The sequence below is a fragment of the Rhagoletis zephyria genome, unplaced genomic scaffold, assembly GCF_001687245.7.
Source record: "Rhagoletis zephyria isolate East Lansing unplaced genomic scaffold, Rhagoletis_zephyria_1.1 Rzeph_scaffold_00043, whole genome shotgun sequence".
In the NCBI taxonomy this organism is placed as follows: Eukaryota; Metazoa; Arthropoda; class Insecta; order Diptera; family Tephritidae; genus Rhagoletis; species Rhagoletis zephyria.
Genome location: NW_016157127.1, coordinates 104,211 through 123,712, shown reverse-complemented (window position 1 = coordinate 123,712; position 19,502 = coordinate 104,211). Strand labels below are relative to the sequence as shown.

Sequence of the window (19,502 nt, the reverse complement as noted above, 5' to 3'; positions counted from 1 at the left end):
ATTTACGCAAGTTTTCGTTATATTTACGCAGATTTTATTTTCAGTGTACGTACCTTCATTTAATTTTTTTCAAACTTTCTGGAATTAAAGTACAAAAAAAAACTAAGAAGGTTTTGTTCCAGGATGTTTCGATTCGTAGGCCTTTGTAGTGTGGCTGGTGCCTGAAATTCGAAAAAAGGCAATTCTTTAAACTACCACTGAGGTCGCACTACTCATTCCATACCTTTGAAGTGGATATCAGTAGAAGGGTCTTAAAACAAGCTATCTAACGCTAGCTTTTGTGTTTATAAAATATAAATATGTCATAACGTTATCGCCTGAAAACTAAAAATCGGGCTGCTGAAAATAAAGATTTCGGGCATTTTCTCAAAAACTGGTCAGTCGATTTTATACTAGGTTTCCACAGGTTNGGCTGCTGAAAATAAAGATTTCGGGCATTTTCTCAAAAACTGGTCAGTCGATTTTATACTAGGTTTCCACAGGTTTAGCCCAAAATCTTAGCTTTCATCTGGTGTATAGCTTATATCTGGGAAAACTCTTGTTGTTGAGATATTACGATTCAAATTGAAAAAATGTTGCTCCAAAAAGGGTCAAATGGTTAAAAATTAACATATCCGTCTAATTTGATTACTTTAAGATATAAAAATAACATACCCAGTTCCCCGAAAAAAGTGGCCATTTTCCGATTGCCACTTAAATCGAAATTCCCTGCAAATCGGGGAATTTTCCGCGAGTTGACAAGTTGAAGGATGCAGCTGTGCTAATCACTTAGTGCGTGTCTTGGAAACCACAATTTGTGTGTATTTTAAAGTTTTTTCCAGTCACATCCCAAAATTGTAATATTTTTCACCATTTTAATTGTAGTTATGTACACAGTATTTAACTATGCTACATTGGTTTATCACCCGCACTTAACCTACCTGGGAAAACGCATACAATATTACTTATACTTGTACGTAAATATGTATGTATGAATGCATTTAGTTCACCCAATGTGCCGCTACTACTTACATAAAATGTATAAATTGCCACTGAGCAAAACTACTTGAGAAAAAATCATTAGCTTAATAGCACGAGTGCAACACCGTACACGTGATAGAAGTAAAACTTCTTAAAAAAGCACAGATGTGCGCCACACCAGGTAGAAATCTTAACAACAATTAAACTACGAGGCAATCAGACGAATACAGTTGCTTATTGTATCCAAAGTTGGTACCAAGTTCATACGTTTTTATCATTTCTAATATTTTTTATTTTTTCGAATACAAAGGATATAATCATTCTTTTTCGCTTTATTCCGTATTCGAAAAATTATATGTTTCAATGGATACATCGATTTGAATACATAATTTAGATTTAAATACAATTTTTTTAGAGAAAAATAAAACATTTAGATTATTGTTTGTATTTTGGTCGGTTATAAATTTGCTGCACCAAAATAATTGATATAAAATAAAACACCACAAAAAAGATTCAAAGAGGTGTTTTATTTTGTATATAATTACGCATAAAAATCCTGCTGCTATGTTTCTTTGTAGGTAAGTGAGCGCAATATTAAAAGCAGCAAGTCTTATCCATCTATGTATGTATGTATATCGTAAAGCTCGAGAACGGCTGAACTGATTTTTTTGAAATTTCGGACACCTGCTGCAGACGTTCAAAGGATCAGGAAAGGAGGAAGGTTATCAGCTAACAAAAATCTCAATACATAAAAGGGGCGTGGAACCTCCCATACAAACCAAATTTTTCTTACTCCATATCTCTGGAAATGTTCATGGTAGAGTTCTGGAACTTGGTATGGAGATATATGAAATCCATCGCATACTCTTGGAGAAAAATTGCACATATGGGAAAAGGGGGCGTGGCATCTCCCTTTCAAACCGAATTTTTAAAAGTGAATATCTCTGGAAGTATTTATGATAGAGTATTGGAACTTGGTATAGAAATATATGAAATCCATCGCATACTGTTGGAGTAAAATTTTGATCTATTGGAAAGGAGGGGCATGGCACCTCCCATACAAACCGAATTTTTCACACAGTCGCAGAGAAATGCTTGGTACAATTTTTATGGTTAAATTACTGACAGGCTCAATTTCAAGTCCGCTTCTTCTGGCTGAAGTTATCCTTAATGTTCCCTTCCGTGTATCAAGACACTTTTATATGTATAAAGTTAGCGAAACAACATCAAGAAAAAAATGTCGCATATACCCATGAATTTGCCGTTTTACGCCGTTAATGAGTTGTGGAAAAATAATTTTGCCGCTCTGGTATTTTTTTAGATATAAGGTGTTTTGCTAACTTTATATAAAGTTAGCGAAGCACCCTCCAAACTCAAAGACAAACGACTAGGCTTTATGTAAAAATTTGCCGTTTTTTTGCCGTTCTAAGATGAGCTAGTTTACTTATGAACACAAAAATTTGTTGCAATTTTATTTTTTTTTCAATGTTCAATGATTTTTAGTAGAAAAGGATCATAATATAATAGAAAAGCAAACCCGGTTTCTTTATGTACCACTTTGAAATTTAAACAAACAATAACCACCATGGTTAAAATTCAAAAAATTAAACAATTAAACCACAAAATCAAAAACAGTTTTAATGCACAAAATAATTCAAATGGCAAATTAAGCAACAAAAAATTAATTGTTTTTATTATTTTTAACCAATTTTTAAACCGCTTTCCAAGTCCCTATTTTTTTAAAATAAGGTTGTTTAAACAAAAAAAAAATTTAACGACAAAATCAAAAACAGTTTTAATGCACAAAACAAGCCAAGCGGCAAATTATGTCACAAAAAACTTAATTGTTTTTATTATTTTTTACCAATTTTTAAACTGCTATTTCCTATTTTTTTTTTTAAATAAGGCTGTTTAAACAAAAAACAATTAAACGACAAAATCAAAAACAGTTTTAATGCACAAAACAAGCGAAACGGCAAATTGTGCAACAAAAAAATTAATTGTTTTTATTATTTTTAACCAATTTTTAAACCGCTTTCCAAGTCCCTATTTTTTTAAAATAAGGTTGTTTAAACAAAAAAAAAATTTAACGACAAAATCAAAAACAGTTTTAATGCACAAAACAAGCCAAGCGGCAAATTATGTCACAAAAAACTTAATTGTTTTTATTATTTTTTACCAATTTTTAAACTGCTATTTCCTATTTTTTTTTTTAAATAAGGCTGTTTAAACAAAAAACAATCAAACGACAAAATCAAAAACAGTTTAATTCACAAAACAATCCAAGCGGCAAATTATGCAACAAAAAAACAATTGTTTTTATTATTTTTAACCAAGCTTTCCAAGTCCCTTTTTATACCCGAGCGCACTTGTGCACAAGGGTATTATAACTTTGTTCACATAACGGTTGTTTGTAACAGGCAAAACGAATCGAGATAGATATAGACAAATGTATACATAAATGATCAGAATGAAAAGAGAAATCGATTAAGCGGTGACTGTCTGTCTGTCCGTCCGTCCGTCCGTCTGTGCACACGATAACTCGAGTAAAAATTGAGATATCTTAACGAAACTTGGTATGTGCACTTCTTTCTGGCGTAGGACGGATGGTATTGAAAATGGGCAAAATCGGACAATAACTACGCCTACCTCCCATATAACGGTAATTTACAGAAATACGAAAACTGTGATATTTTAGTAACTACTCAAAATTGAAACTTGCAATAATTTTAGACGACAAATAAGAATATTATAAATTTTTGGAAAATGGGCGTAGCCACGCCCACTTATGGTTACATGTGTATATCTTGGTAACCGCCGCACCAATTTCTTCCAAACTTGGCGCAGTTATTGGCCTTGGTACAGCATACCAAATGGCAGAAAATTTTTAAAATTGGACAATAACCACGCCCACATCCCACATAACGGTAATTTGGAGAAATATGAAATCTTCGATAAATCAGTAAATATTAAAGCTAATTTATTCAAAATTGATGCCTGCAACAATTCTTTACCAAGAAATACGTTTATGATCAAATTTTGGAAAATGGGCGTAGCACCGCCCACTTATCATCACATATTTGTATCTCGGTAACCGTTCTACCAATTTCTACCAAACCCGTTACGGTTATTGTGCTTGCCACATAAAAGCAAACCGTTAAAAATTATTGAAATCAGACTAAAATTGAGGCCGCTTTCCATATAGGAAATGCTTGAAACTTCAATATTTCGAAATTTAAGGACGCTAATTTACTCAAAATTGATACACCCCGGCTTACCATGTAGCGGTAGCTTTCGGAAAGGTGAAAAACATATATTTAATACTTGCGCCAGGTATTTAATGTTCGGCTCCGCCCGAACTTAGACTTTCTTACTTGGTTTTAATAAGGCTGTTTAAACAAGAGGATGGTTCCGTGCGCAGAAGTGGAAAACTTTTGACTGCCATTCACCTGGGAGTGGCCAGAAGCGATTCTTGTGCGTACGGTTCAAATCGCAGCTCACAACGTCCGGATATTTATATCCACGTATCCTCTGGGTAGCAACCAAACACCCGTTTGGGAGCGAGCTAAAGTGAGAAGGCGTAAAACTTCGCGTGCGCTGGGTTTGGGTCCCGCCACGTTAAAACCCCGCCCAATGAAAAGAAGCAAACAGCCTCGGATGAGACCCCCTTTTTCTGATGACGACCACGGCAAACGTATAAAGGACTATGATTTAAGGGTATGCACCTGGAATATCCGGACCCTTAATGGGGAAGGTGCCTCTGCCCGGCTGGTTGATGTCCTCGGGAAGACAAAGGCTGACATCACCGCCATCCAAGAAATGCGATGGACGGGGCAAGGTAAAGTAAGCGTGAAGCCTTGCGACGTCTACTACAGTTGCCACGTAAAGGAGCGCAAATTCGGTGTTGGATTCGTGGTAGGAGAGAGACTCCGTCGCCGAGTACTGGCGTTCACCCCGGTGGACGAACGTCTAGCCACAATCCGCATCAAAGCTAGATTCTTCAACATCTCGCTCATCTGCGCCCATGCCCCGATGGAAGAGAAGGATGAGGCGTCCAAGGATCTCTTCTATGAGCGCTTGGAACGTACATATGAGCGCTGCCCCCGACACGATGTCAAAATCGTGCTTGGCGATTTTAATGCCAAGGTGGGCAAGGAAGGGATCTTTGGCGCCACTGTCGGAAAATTCAGCCTCCACGACGAAACGTCCGATAACGGACTGAGGCTGATCGACTTCGCCGGGGCCCGAAATATGGTAATATGTAGTACTAGGTTCCAGCATAAGAACATCCACCAAGCTACATGGCTGTCTCCAGATCGAAAAACGAGAAACCAAATCGATCATGTTGTGATAGACGGAAGGCATGCTTCAAGCGTTTTGGACGTACGTACACTCCGAGGGCCAAACATCGACTCGGACCACTATCTTGTTGTAGCCAAGATACGCACCCCCCTCTGTGCAGCAAAAAATGTGCGCCCAACAATGCAAGGAAAGCTTAACGTCGAAAAGCTGCAATCACAACAGACGGCCAATTTATTCGCCACTCGACTCACACACCTGCTCTCTGAGAGCACTCTTCAACAATCCGACGTACGCGAGCAGTGGAACCACATTTCCCGATCATTAAGTACCGCCGCCGAAGAAGTAGTTGGATTTCAGCGAGCCCGAAAGAACAACTGGTACGATGAGGAATGTCAAGAAGCCGCAGAGAAAAAAGATGCCGCCTACAGGGCCACGCTGCGATCGGGCGCAACGCGAGCCATGTGGGACCGTTATAGGGAACTGAAGAAGGAAGCGAGACGTATTTGCCGCAATAAGAAGAGAGAGGCCGAAATACGTGAGTGCGAAGAGCTTGAGATGCTGGCCGACAGGAAGAACGCCCGAAAATTCTACCAGAGGGTTAGGCGACTTACGGAAGGTTTCAAGACCGGGGCGAACTCCTGTAAGAACAACAATGGCGACCTAGTGACCGATGTCCAGAATATACTTAAATTGTGGAGGGAACACTTTTATAACCTACTGAATGGTAGCAGCGCTGAAAGTAGTGAGGAAGACGAACCCGAGTCCCCAGTCGATGATGATGGAGTAGCTGTCCCACCGCCTGACTATGACGAGGTACGTATAGCGATTACGCGGCTGAAAAACAACAAAGCTGCTGGAGCTGACGGCCTGCCAGCCGAGCTATTCAAGTACGGCGGCGAGGAGCTGATGAGGTGCATGCATCAGCTCGTATGCAGAATATGGTCAGATGAACGCATGCCCGACGACTGGAATTTAAGTGTGCTCTGCCCAATCCACAAGAAAGGCGACCCCGCCATACGCGCCAACTACCGCGGAATTAGCCTTCTAAGCATAGGTTACAAGGTCTTATCGAGCGTATTGTGCGAAAGACTGAAGCCCACCGTCAACGAGCTGATTGGACCTTATCAGTGTGGCTTTAGGCCTGGAAAATCCACCATAGATCAGGTATTCACAATACGCCAAATCTTGGAAAAGACCCGCGAGAATAGGATCGACACACACCATCTATTTGTCGATTTCAAAGCCGCTTTCGACAGCACGAAGAGAAGTTGCCTTTATGCCGCGATGTCTGAATTTGGTATCCCCGCGAAACTAATACGGCTGTGTAAAATGACGTTGAGCAATACCACCAGCTCCGTCAGAATAGGGAAGGACCTCTCCGAGCCGTTTGATACCAAACGAGGTTTCAGACAAGGGGACTCCCTTTCGTGTGATTTCTTTAATCTTATGTTGGAGAAGATAATAAGAGCCGCAGAACTGAACCGCTCAGGCACAATACTTTATAAGAGCGTACAATTGCTGGCGTATGCCGACGACATCGATATTATCGGTAAAAACAAGGGCTACGTCTGTTCTGCCTTCTCGGGATTGGATAGAGAAGCAAAGCGAATGGGTCTGGTGGTGAACGAGGACAAAACGAAGTATCTCCTGTCAGCACACAAACAGTCAGAGCATACGCGTCTTGGCACCCACGTCACTGTTGACAGTTACAAGTTTGAAAAAGTAGACGACTTCGTTTATTTGGGAACCAGCATTAACACCAATAATAATGTCAGCCTTGAAATCCAACGGAGAATCACTCTTGCCAACAAGTGCTACTTTGGGCTGAGTAGGCAATTGAGAAGTAAAGTCCTCTCTCGTCGTACAAAGATCACACTCTATAAGTCACTCATCATGCCTGTGCTGGTGTATGGCGCGGAAGCATGGACAATGAAAGCATCTGATGAGGCGGCTCTTGGAGTTTTCGAGAGAAAGATTCTGCGAAAGATTTACGGACCTTTACGCGTTGGTGATGGCGAATATCGCAGACGATTTAACGATGAGCTGTATGAGCTTTACAACGATATAGACATAGTGCAGCGAATTAAAATTCAGCGGCTCCGCTGGCTTGGCCATGTCGTTCGGATGGACAGAAACGCTCCTGCTCTGAAAATATTCAACGCGGGCCGCGATGCTGGTAACAGAGGAAGAGGAAGGCCTCCTCTGCGTTGGAAAGACCAGGTGGAGAAGGACTTGGCTTCACTTGGCATTTTCAATTGGCGTCAGTTAGCACAGAAGAGAAATGACTGGCGTGCTGTTTTGGACTCGGCCAAAATCGCTTAGGCGGTTACAGCGCCAAATAAGAAGAAGAAGAAGTTTAAACAAGAAACAATTAAACGACAAAATCAAAAACATTTTTAGTGCACAAAACAATCCAAACGGCAAATTATGCAACAAAAAAATTAATTATTTTTATTATTTAAAAATTAAATTAAATTTAAAAATTGGTTAAAAGTTGTGCACAAGTCCGCTCGGGTATAAAAAAATAGGGACTTGGAAAGCGGTGTAAAAATTGGTTAAAAATAATAAAAAACTATTAATTTTTTTGTGACATAATTTGCCGTTTGGCTAGTTTTGTGCATTAAAACTGTTTTTGATTTTGTCGTTTCATTGTTTTTTTGTTTAAACAGCCTTATTTAGAAAAAAATAGGCACTTGGAAAGCGGTTTAAAAATTGGTTAAATATAATACAAATAATTAATTTTTTTGTTGCCTAATTTGCCATTTGAATTGTTTTGTGCATTAAAACTGTTTTTCAGTTTGTCGTTTAATTGTGATAAGGAAGCTTCTTAATGTTTTGAATTTTAACCATGGTGATTATTGTTTGTTTAAATTTCGAAGTGGTACATAAAGAAACCGGGTTTGATTTTCAATTATATTATTATCCTTTTCTTCTAAAAATTATTGAACATTAAAAAAAAATAAAATTGCAAAAAATTTTTTTTTTTTATCTTAGAACGGCAAAAAAACGGCAAATTTTTACATAAAGCCCAGTCGTTTGTCTTCGAGTTTGGAGGCGTGCTTCGCTAACTTTATATAAAGTTAGCAAAACACCTTATATCTAAAAAAAATAGCAGAGCGACAAAATTATTTTTTCCACAACTAATTAATGGCAAAAAAACGTCAAATTCATGGGTATATGCGACATTTTTTTCTTGATGTTGTTTCGCTAACTTTATACCCATCTTTTATCCCCTATTTTTGAAAACTTTTAAACTAATTTTAGATTACACGAGCTACTCCGTTGCTTATGCCAGGATTTTAACTCTCATTACAGCACATTTGATATATCTGATTCGCTTTTCAGCATTAAGACAGCGATACTATCCTCTCTCAATAAATAAATTATTAACATAAAGACATAAAATCAGCTGATGAATTTAGTTCTGTAGCTGAACAGTTTTAGATCTCGACACTTAACAATTGAAAATATTGGTTCCGTACGTTAGGGATACCCAAATCAGCACATACATATGTGTCGCGGGCGACTGCGCGTGCAAAGCTTTGCACAGCGGTGCTTGGCAAGCGCGGAAGCAAAAAGTTATCGGAAGGGGAAAACGAAGTCAACAGAATATAGTGAGATTGTATGTGTGACAGTGATGGAAAATGAGTGTGCATTGTGCCATTTTTAGCCCTTTCGGAAGCAGCCGGCACCTTTAGCACAATCGATTGATTTTCGGCACTATTTTTGCGTAACTCAATGCAACTAATAAATATTTCTTTCGGATCCGCAATTAAAAATATTTTTTTTTTTACATTTAATCGTATGTGCTTAAACTGATAAATGATATAAACATAGAAACGCAAGCAGAAGAATCTCGCTTCCACATTCTGCATATGCTGCATTTTTGTTTAAACAAATTTGTCGAAATTTCATCTCTAAAGCAAATATTAAATATCATTTAATATATACTTTAGATTTAAATAATCATTTTTAGTGGTGGGCGAGTCCGAGATGTTTAAATGATCGGGATAGTACATTCAATTCGCGTAGATTTTTGAGAACTTTTTTCGTTGAAGGTGTTGCACTTTTTCTTCCATACTGAAATTTTTGTACATCCAATTTGTATAAAGAAAATGCAAAAATATATTAAAAATCAACATGAATTCTTAGCTGCACTTTCACTTTATAATACTAAAATTTAATCGACTATAAAACTGCATACCGTCAGTTGGTGTCAAACATTCATGCGGTGAGGATGTGATCGCGCTTTTATTGATTTTATTGCCGTCAACAAGCATTTTCGTAAAAGCGCTAGCACAACCTCAACAACAAAGTTATTATTAATAGATAAAAGAGACATCTTTTTGGATTCGGTAATAAGTTTTGACATTTTAATATCATTTCAAGTGCTTATCAAAACTTTACGACACTCACATATTGACAAGATTTGTTTTTTTTTTATATAAAAATACAGTTTATACTTAAAAAAAGCCGTACCAAGGTTCAATCTTTTTGCAACAATAAAAAATCAACACACTTTCGTAAAAATTTCGAACTTTTTAATTAGAAACAGAAAAATTCAAAAAATCAATGGTATTTTTTAGATACTTCAAACTTGCACCTAATTATACTAGGATGAATGGGCTACAAAAATGTTAACCCAAAACATGTCTACAAATTCTGAACAAAAGCTGTGAAAATTTGATGAAACTTTGTGGATTTTTTGAATCTTTCAAGTTTGGATTTATTTGCAAGGCTTTTGTTCGACAATGAGCTACAATTTTATAAACAAAATAATTAATATTATTTAAGAAAATAAAATAAATACCGGGTGACCGTGAATTTTTGTCAAAGATGAAGGAAATCATGATAAAACATTAATACATTATATAGGTCAGTTCATATTAATGAACATAAAATGAGATCACTATCGATAAAATGGAAATCCTCAAGGGAAATTTTTAATTTCAACGCGTGGAATTTACATACATTTTTTTACTTTCAACCCCGGAATTGCTCAAGTACTTCTACATCTGCAGGATCGCCATTAGGTAAATTGCATTTCCAAAGATTTTTTCAAAATAAATAGCGATGAGGGATATTTCACCCGCCGGTGATAAGAAATCGCAATCTCCATAACGCACATCACTAATATTACTGTTCACAATCACGTTTACATTCAAAATTACAATTCATAATTTCGTTTTGTAGCAAATATGAAATATAGGTATATCCATTTACTTAAATGTAAACGGATTAAGAATCAAAGTGCTAGAAGGATTTGAGCGTTTGGTACAAAAAGTATTTTTGATGTTGAAATTGTACTTAAAATCGGCAAATTGTACTTTTGTACTTTTTAAAATTAATTGTACTGAAAAAAGTACAATTGTACTTTAAATATCAACACTGTTTCACTGGCGTGACAAAGTACTTGCTGCAGCGATGCCAGATTTGAGCGTACCCAATTTTTTACCGATAATAACTCATGCGAGGGATTTGGGTATTGGGCATTTTACAAGCCTATAAGGAAGTATACATATCTGTGTGCANCTTGTTTATGCATTGGCGCAACTCAAAAATGGTGGAATGGGCGAAGTTTCAGCATAGATACACAGGAATCAATCCGAACTGCAAAAAATCCATTTATCACTATAGTTTATCCAGACGGGAAATCAGCATATTCCTTCGCCTCCGGCTTGGTCATACAAGGCTGTCGCATGGCCACCTCCTCAACGGCGCAAGTCCAGCTTCATGCCCATTTTGTCAAGAATTTCCCTCTGCAAAACATATACTAGATGAGTGTCAAGCCTTAAATACTATACGTACGCAAGCGTTTGATTCAACACCACCATCTCTCCTCCTAAATGAAATAAACTACAGCAATGTCAAAGCCATAGTCAACTATATTAAAATCATTAATTTCAGTATTAATATTTAAAATATAGCAATACATAGGCAAATTTACATATGTAAATTTACATAAAAAGATATTTTAATTAGGAAAAACGCACCGTAGGCCCTGGTAGCTAGTGTGCTGTATTATGGTAGCTTAATATTTTATATTACGCTAACAATAAATAATAATAATAATACTAAGTTGCGAACACCTACAGTGTTTCTAGCTTTCCTTATAGTCTAAGATCCGAGAAAGGCACGACCTTTACTCATCTGTTTAATGGATGGAATCGTTTTTCTATGAAATTTAACGAGTTAATAAATATTTTGCGAGTGGGTTGGCTGAATAAATCCTGGCCAGGATATTTTTAATCAAATATTCAAAATTATTGTTATTTTTTTAATTTTATACTCATTTGTTTAATGAACAAATTATATACCAATCGAAAGTACCTCTCGGGTTGCCAGATATTAACTGGTAGGTAATATTAGTAATTTTCACTCATCTGTTTAACGCATTCTATAGGTTTTATGCTTTCGATTGGTATATGATCTTTTGAGACGGGGACATTTTGGGTACTGGCAAATTGTGGCCGCCACAAAGCAGCGGCACTGCCAAGCGCGGTTAATACGTGTCGTTAATAATACTTGTTTGTGTAAATATCAATAAATAGTCATTCAAAACAAAAGTAACGGTTTCAATGACCAGTTTACTTGCTAAAATCGAGAAAATCAGGAAACTTGTAGTGCAACTCGAACAAAATCTATTATTTATCAACACATTTCATACCAGAGGCAAACTATTTTTTTTAGTAGAACGATGTAGAAGTGATCAAAAGAAAACGAAACATTGGAAGAAACCACTACTATTACCTTGGGCGAGACAATATACTAAACAAGTTTGAAAAACACTCCGTTTAGGCCATTCAAACCTAAACTATATCTAATAGGTGAGTAATTAATAATAATAATAGATTGGCGTTTACACATATGTTAATGTTTGGCCGCGCTTCTCCTCTGACTTGTTTTGTGCGCCTTGATGTTGTCACACAAAACGGAGGGACCTACAGTTTTACGCCTACTCCGAACGGCGATTGTATTTTTATGAGAAGCTGTTTTTCATGGCAGAAATACACTCGGAGGTTTGCCATTGCCTGCCGAGGCACGACCGCTGTTAAGAAAAAGTCTTTTTTCTATTTTTTTCGTTGCTTACACCTGGGCTTGAACCCAGGTGCTGAGGAGTGAAAGCGCGCACTGCATACCACTACATCACAGCGGCCGAGTAATTAAATATGTAATAAATAAATAATAAGTATTTATGTTAGCTTGTGATAATCATCAAAACATTTGGCATGAAATGCAAGATTGCATCTTTCATCTGACGCAGAGTTTTTTGTTTTGCAATAAGGCAATGAAAGGAATGCTGGCTGACATGAAAAACGCCCGAAGTTTTTACCAGACAGTTAGGCGACTTACGAAAGATGTCAAAACCAGGGCGAACCCCTGTAAGAACAAGCATGGCGACCTCGTGACCGATGTCACGATCCATCACTGCACATAGTATCATTACTTGCCTGTTGAGTAAATATAAGTAATAACATTTACGAACAATTCAAAAATATAAACACTTACATCTTTCTTATCCATTTTCGAAGCTGCGTGCCTTTATTTTCTTGATATAACCCGTTTCCAATCAATATCATTCGAGTGCTCGATTCGTTTGGCATAAACGAGTTTTTCATTCAAATGATTTGACTTAAAAAGGGCATGTCAATGAAGTACTTGAAAGCAAATGAGTGCAAAGCACCTAAGCATTAGTGAGAGAATTGACATGAGAATCACTGCTAAAGCAAAGTTTCCCACTAGCTGTTTTGAGTGAACAGCATTGAGTTTACAAAGCCTACGTTGAAATGAGTATATTCATTCTGCTCTCTGGTAACAAGCGTTGGGATTATTATTATTATTGTTATTATTAAATTGGCTATAAAAATGCATGTCCAAAACTTCTCTAAAAAATCTGACTAAAAAATTTAAAATTATGATAGCAAATTTTTAAAGCTGGTTGAATTTTCCCGAACTCGCATGCAGAATGAGAAACTCGATTTGTATGGGAGGTACCACGCCCCCTTTCCCAATAGCTCCAATTTTTGTCCAAGAATTGCGATTGATATCATATACCTGAATACCACGTTCCAGTACTCTACCATGAACACCTCCAGAGATATGCAGTATAAAAATTTCGGTATGTGTGGGTTTCTCAATTCCACCAATTTTTCTCCAAGAGCCTGTAAAAATCGGTTCAGCCGTTCTTGAGCTTTGCGAGCACAAAAAGAAACGGCTTTCAAAATATATATTAGTAGAGATAATATAACTTATAAATACAAAGTTTGCTGTTATGAAATTTATTTTAATTTCTCCACAAAATTTCAAATGTGGATTTATGTATATGTGTTTAGTATTTTTCAATTAACTAGTCTTTAGTAGACATTAAACAAAAGAAGGGAAAATAGCCAAAACTGGTCAAGATGTCGTGTCCCTATTTTTTACATAACAGTACAATACTCATATAAGTATGTACTTTTTTTAAATGTTTCCACGAACCCTGTGTATTAAAAAATTTAGGCAAAAAAAAAGTAGAAATGCAGTATTATGGAAAAACCCACAGTATGCATTTTTGGAATCCAAAAAAAAGTATTATACTGCCAAAAAACATATAGCAAGGAGCGTTATGTATGTACATTAAAATATATTGCACATAGAACATTTAAATAATATTTGTCCCACTGAATAGGAAATTTTCCTTTATTTTTCCAAAAAAGCTTAAGTCAGAAAAAATATAGGAAACTCGTTTTTCGATTGAAAGCGGTTATTACAAATAAATTAGGGTCGAACACTGGTAGTCTGACGATTTTTTTTGCGCAGTAGTAAATTTTTTTCAATACTATAACCAGGGAACGGATTTTATGGAAATTGCCTTTTTTCTGGTAAAGAGATAGAGTATATTCGATTAAGAATGTCCACGATTTAGCTTTCCCTGATTCCATATATACACATTTGATGTTGCCTTTTTTGCCTTTTTTAAAATATTTGCCTTTTTTTGGCCTTTTTTAAGATATTTGCCTTTTCTTGCCTTTTCTACATTTAAAAAAGCGATTATAGCATTTACAATTTTTTTTTTTATAGATTAAAAAATATACATATGCGGCTTATAGAAGCGTTAAGCGTAAAGAACGAGGAAAACGCCCTTATTTCTGATAACATGAACGTTTCAAACGTTCCATATTTAAATTGGGCTCCACTTGTATCAACTTACGTCGAGCGCACATTTAGTACATTCAAAATGCATCTTGTGGTTCAATTTTACTACAACTATACAGATTAAAGTTTTATTAGCTAGAAACTCGAAAGGATAAAATAGTCAAAGATTCAAAGTACAAATTTTTCATATAATGAAACTAGTTCATAGTTTTTCTCTTTTTACTTGTAATATAAACATTTCTAAAATAAATGTATTTTTTTGATTGTTCTTTGTATTTTCTGTCTTTTCTTAGTGCCATATTTTGCTTTTTTTTGCATTACCTAGTGCCTTTTCCTGCCTTTTTCGCTATTTTGTTTTGCCTTTGTTGGATTTTTGCAACACCTAGTGCCTTTTTCGCTATTTTATTTTGCCTTTTCCAACCTATTTCCTTATTTTATTTTGCCTTTTTTATAGGTTTTTAGATCCTAAAAATCCGTTCCCCGACTATAACAACTTTTTTATATACTATATGGGCGATTCCACCGTCACGGGTGGGACATTTGTACTAGGGAGGCCAGATATTATAGGGACATAATCAGTACAGTTGAGATCAAAAATCAGTACAGAGCCTTAAAAATCAGCTCAGTTTCAAGCGTATTTTGTATTATTAACAATATAACAACAAAATTACAGCGCATTAATTAAAAAAAAAAATAACTTATAGACTTTTAAATACGTATAGTATTGAGTCAAACTTTCTGAAACGGGCCACTAAAAATTGAGTATTAGAATTTCAAATATGTTTTGGCAGATATTCAAAGGTATATATGTGAAATTTAATGTCTTAAAATATTTTTTGAAAATTTCAACTTTTCAAAAATTTATTCATAAATGAATTTTTGACCTTCTTTTCATCAATTTTATATATTAATTGCTATATTTCCGTAAATATTCAGTGAAAAATAACCAAATTTTAATGGTGTATTCAGAAAAAGTAGCAGAATCGAAAAAAATAGTCACACTGGAAAAACTTAATTTTTTAATAGTATTAAATAATAATAAATTTCCCAATAAACATTTGACAATTTAACAGACTTCTCCTTGCGTTAAACAAAAAAAAAATTACGATCCCATTCTATAAAGTATACACTAACCATTCGTGCAAAAATATTTTAGTGCACTCTATCCTATAACCAGTAATTTTTAGCAAAAACAAAACCGACTTAAAAATATATATATATATATATATATATCTATATATTTCATGATTCAATGATCGGATCTAAACCAAATTAGTATGGGACTACCTCCGAGACACTACCTTTCGGTTGACGTGGTGCAAAGTTATGCGGTAATATACATAAAAAGGAACAGTCCAGCGCCTTCGTCTTGGTCTACAGGCTGTATCGGAGATACAGCCGCTAAATTTAAACGTAGAATACGTGGTATGGTTAAGAGCATATCCAAGTCAAAAACGAAAGCACACACTACGAAAAAATATCGATAACAAAAGCGATAATAATATCGATAGCAAATTCGATAATAAAATCGATAAAAATATCGATAACAAAATCGATAAAAATATCGATAAAAAGATCGATAACTAAATCGATTACAAAATCTATCAAAAAGTCAATAACAAAATCGATAACAAACTCGATAAAAAATCGATTACAAAATCGATAACAAGATCGATAAAAACACAAATGAAAAACCGATAACAACATCGATAAAACTGTCGATAACAAAACCGATAAAAATATCGATAACAAAAGCGATAACAATATCGATAGCAAAATCGATAAAAATATTGGTTACAAAACCAATAAAAATATTGATGATAAAATCGATAAAAATATCGAGAACAAAATCGATAAATATATCGATAGCAAAATCGATAACAAAATCGTTAAAAAATTGATAACAAAATCGATAAAACAACCGATAACAAAATCGTTAAAAAATATGAATAAAAAAATGGATAAAAATATCGATTATTATATCGATAAGTTCCGAAAATATCGATAGCAAAATCAGTAACAATATCGATAACAAAATCGATAAAAATATCGATAACATAAGCCATAATAGTATCGATAGCAAAATCGGTAACACAATTAATAAAAATATCGATAACAAAACCAATAAAAATATCTATGATAAAATCGATTAAAAGATCCACATTAACTGCAATCAACGTATGTACGTATGTATGTATTTATATATGTACATACGCTGTGATTAGGTTGTTAATATTGCGCCATCTGTTTATCAAAAGCCGAAATATGTACTTACGCACACATATGTACATACTTTGTGTCTCCTTCCCTCACTTCCAACGCATGCACGTGTTTGCAAAACGATGACGAAGTGAGTTTGCATGAGAAATCATTTATGCCCATATATTTGAATCATATAAACATACTTAGAAGATATCAACCAATACTTCCCACATACCAAACGAAAGGAAAACTCTTGAATTTTTGATTTAAGAAAACAAAAACAAAATCATTCGAGCGGTTTTCGAGCATTTTGGTTATAAAAAAAATTTGCAAATTTTTTCAACATTTTTTTGCCTTAAAATACTCAGTTTTTGTTGAATTTATATAAAATGTGTACACGATGATATTTCTATTGTTCCAAAGAATCTATATTCCGAAAATGAAAGTTATATTTTCAAATCAAAAGCTTNTTTAAGAAAACAAAAACAAAATCATTCGAGCGGTTTTCGAGCATTTTGGTTATAAAAAAAATTTGCAAATTTTTTCAACATTTTTTTGCCTTAAAATACTCAGTTTTTGTTGAATTTATATAAAATGTGTACACGATGATATTTCTATTGTTCCAAAGAATCTATATTCCGAAAATGAAAGTTATATTTTCAAATCAAAAGCTTCTGGTGCACTTTAAAGGCTCAAAATTGACCCCAAAATAGGGCAATATTTACCGTTTTTTCTAGGACACACACCGAATCGGTTACTTTCAGAGATATACCTGCCGATAGGTTTGGAATTTTATCTTTGAACTTTTTTAACCGACTTCCAAAAAAGGAGGAGGTTATCAGTTCGTTGGAATATTTTTTTTTTTTGACGTAGAATACGTCTTACCTTACGATATGGAGGCTATGCTGAAATGTTGTAGTTGTAATTTTTAGAGCTTCACGAAAACGCTTATTGCACGAGAACTAATGAAGCGATTTCAATGAAAGTGTGGCGTTTCAAAGATAAAATTCCAAGCCTATTGACAGATTCATTTTTGTAAGTAACCGATTAGGTTTCTGTCGTAAAAAGAACGGTAAAGATTGGCTTATTTTGGGGTCAATTTTGAGCGGCTTATGGTTGGCAGATATAACTTTCATTTTCGGGATATAGATTCTTTGGAGCAGTAGAAATTTTATCGTGTACAGATTTTATATAAATTCAACAAATATTGAGCATTTTAAGGCAAATAATTGTTGAAAAAATTTGCAAATTTATTACCAAAATGCTCGAAAACCGCTCGAATTATTTTGTTTTTGTTTTCTTTAATCAAAAACTCAAGAGTTTTCCTTTCGTTTGGTATATGGGTAGTATTGGTTGATATCTTCTAAGTATGTTTATTTGATTCAAATATATGGACATAAGTGATTTCCCATACAAAATCACTTCGTCATCATTTTGCAACCACGTGCCTGCTTTAGAAGTGAGGGAAGGAGACAAAAAGTATGCATGTGTGCGTAGGTACATATTTCGGTTTTTGATAAACATATGGCGCAATATTTATACATAACCTAATCGCAGCGTATGTACATATATAAATACATACATACGTACATATGTTGATTGCAGTTAATGCGGATCTGTTTCTATTTTTTAGTAGTTTATGTATGTCAATATGTACAATAAGAATAAAAGTAAAGGTGAGTACGTAAATAGATAAAGAAAAGGATAAAGGCAAAAGTAAAAATAAAAACAAAAACAAAGTTGCGTAAAGATAAAGGCAAAAATGAAGACCAAGGTAAATTTAAAATCTTTATTTATATAAGGGCAAAGGTGAAGGGGAATATGTATATGAAGCATATGATAAACATAAAAATAAAAACAAAGATAAATATAAATATAAAGAAAAAGATGAGGATGAGGATACCGATAAAAGTATTAATGAAGATAGAGGAAGAAATATTAAAATAAAGGTAGTTTTAGAAAAACGGATATAGATATAGGCATAGAGACTCAATCTGGGAACTATTTAGGTATTTTAGAGATTTTCGGGATCCTCGGGACTTATCGATGTAATCTTTTTTGGGTTCGATATTTTTATCGATTTTGTTATCGAAATTTTTATCGATATTTTTATTGATTTTGCTATCGATATTTTCGGAACTTAAATTAACGATTTTGTTATCGAATTTGTTATCAATTTTATCATCGATTATTTATCGATCTTGTTATCGATATTTTTATCGATTTTGCTATCGATATTTTTGTCAGTTTTGTTATCAATATTTTTATCGATTTTGAAATCGATATTTTTATAGATTTTGTTGCCGATATTTTAATCGATTTTGTCATCGATATTTTTATCGGTTTTGTTATCGATATTTTTATTGATTCTGTTAACGATTTTGCTATCGGTTTTATTATAGGTTTTGTTATCGATATTTTCGGAATTTATCGATACAATGATATTTTTTTATCGATTTTGTTATCGGTTATTTTATCCATTTTGTTATCGATTTTGCTATCGATATTGTTATAGATATATTTATCGATTTTGTTTTCGATATTTTTATCGATTTTGTCATCAATGTTTTTATCGGTTTTGTTACCGACATTTTTATCAATTTTGCTATCGATATTGTCATCGCTTTTGTTATCGATATTTTTATGGGTTTTGTTATAGACTTTGTTATCGGTTTTTCTAATCGATTTTTCGATAGATTTGGTAACCGATTTTGTAATCCATTTTGCTATCGATATTATTACCGATTTTGATATCGATATTTACCCAGGTTGCGCAATTTCACCGTATACCTCAAAACGTATGTATGGTATAAAGAAGAGTGAAATATCTAGCTATGCTCTGTTTCTATTGAGTTAAAAGTTCAATTTATGAATGAAATTACCCATATTTTTAACTTTTTTTT

At 34.5% G+C, this 19,502-nt stretch overlaps 1 protein-coding gene across 1 annotated transcript in view; it reads left to right on the top strand.

Moving 5' to 3' along the window:
* LOC108367308 (Zinc finger protein ush) overlaps positions 1 to 19,502 on the top strand; it is a 628,184-nt gene that overhangs the window by 519,582 nt on the left and 89,100 nt on the right. The window lies entirely within an intron of this gene.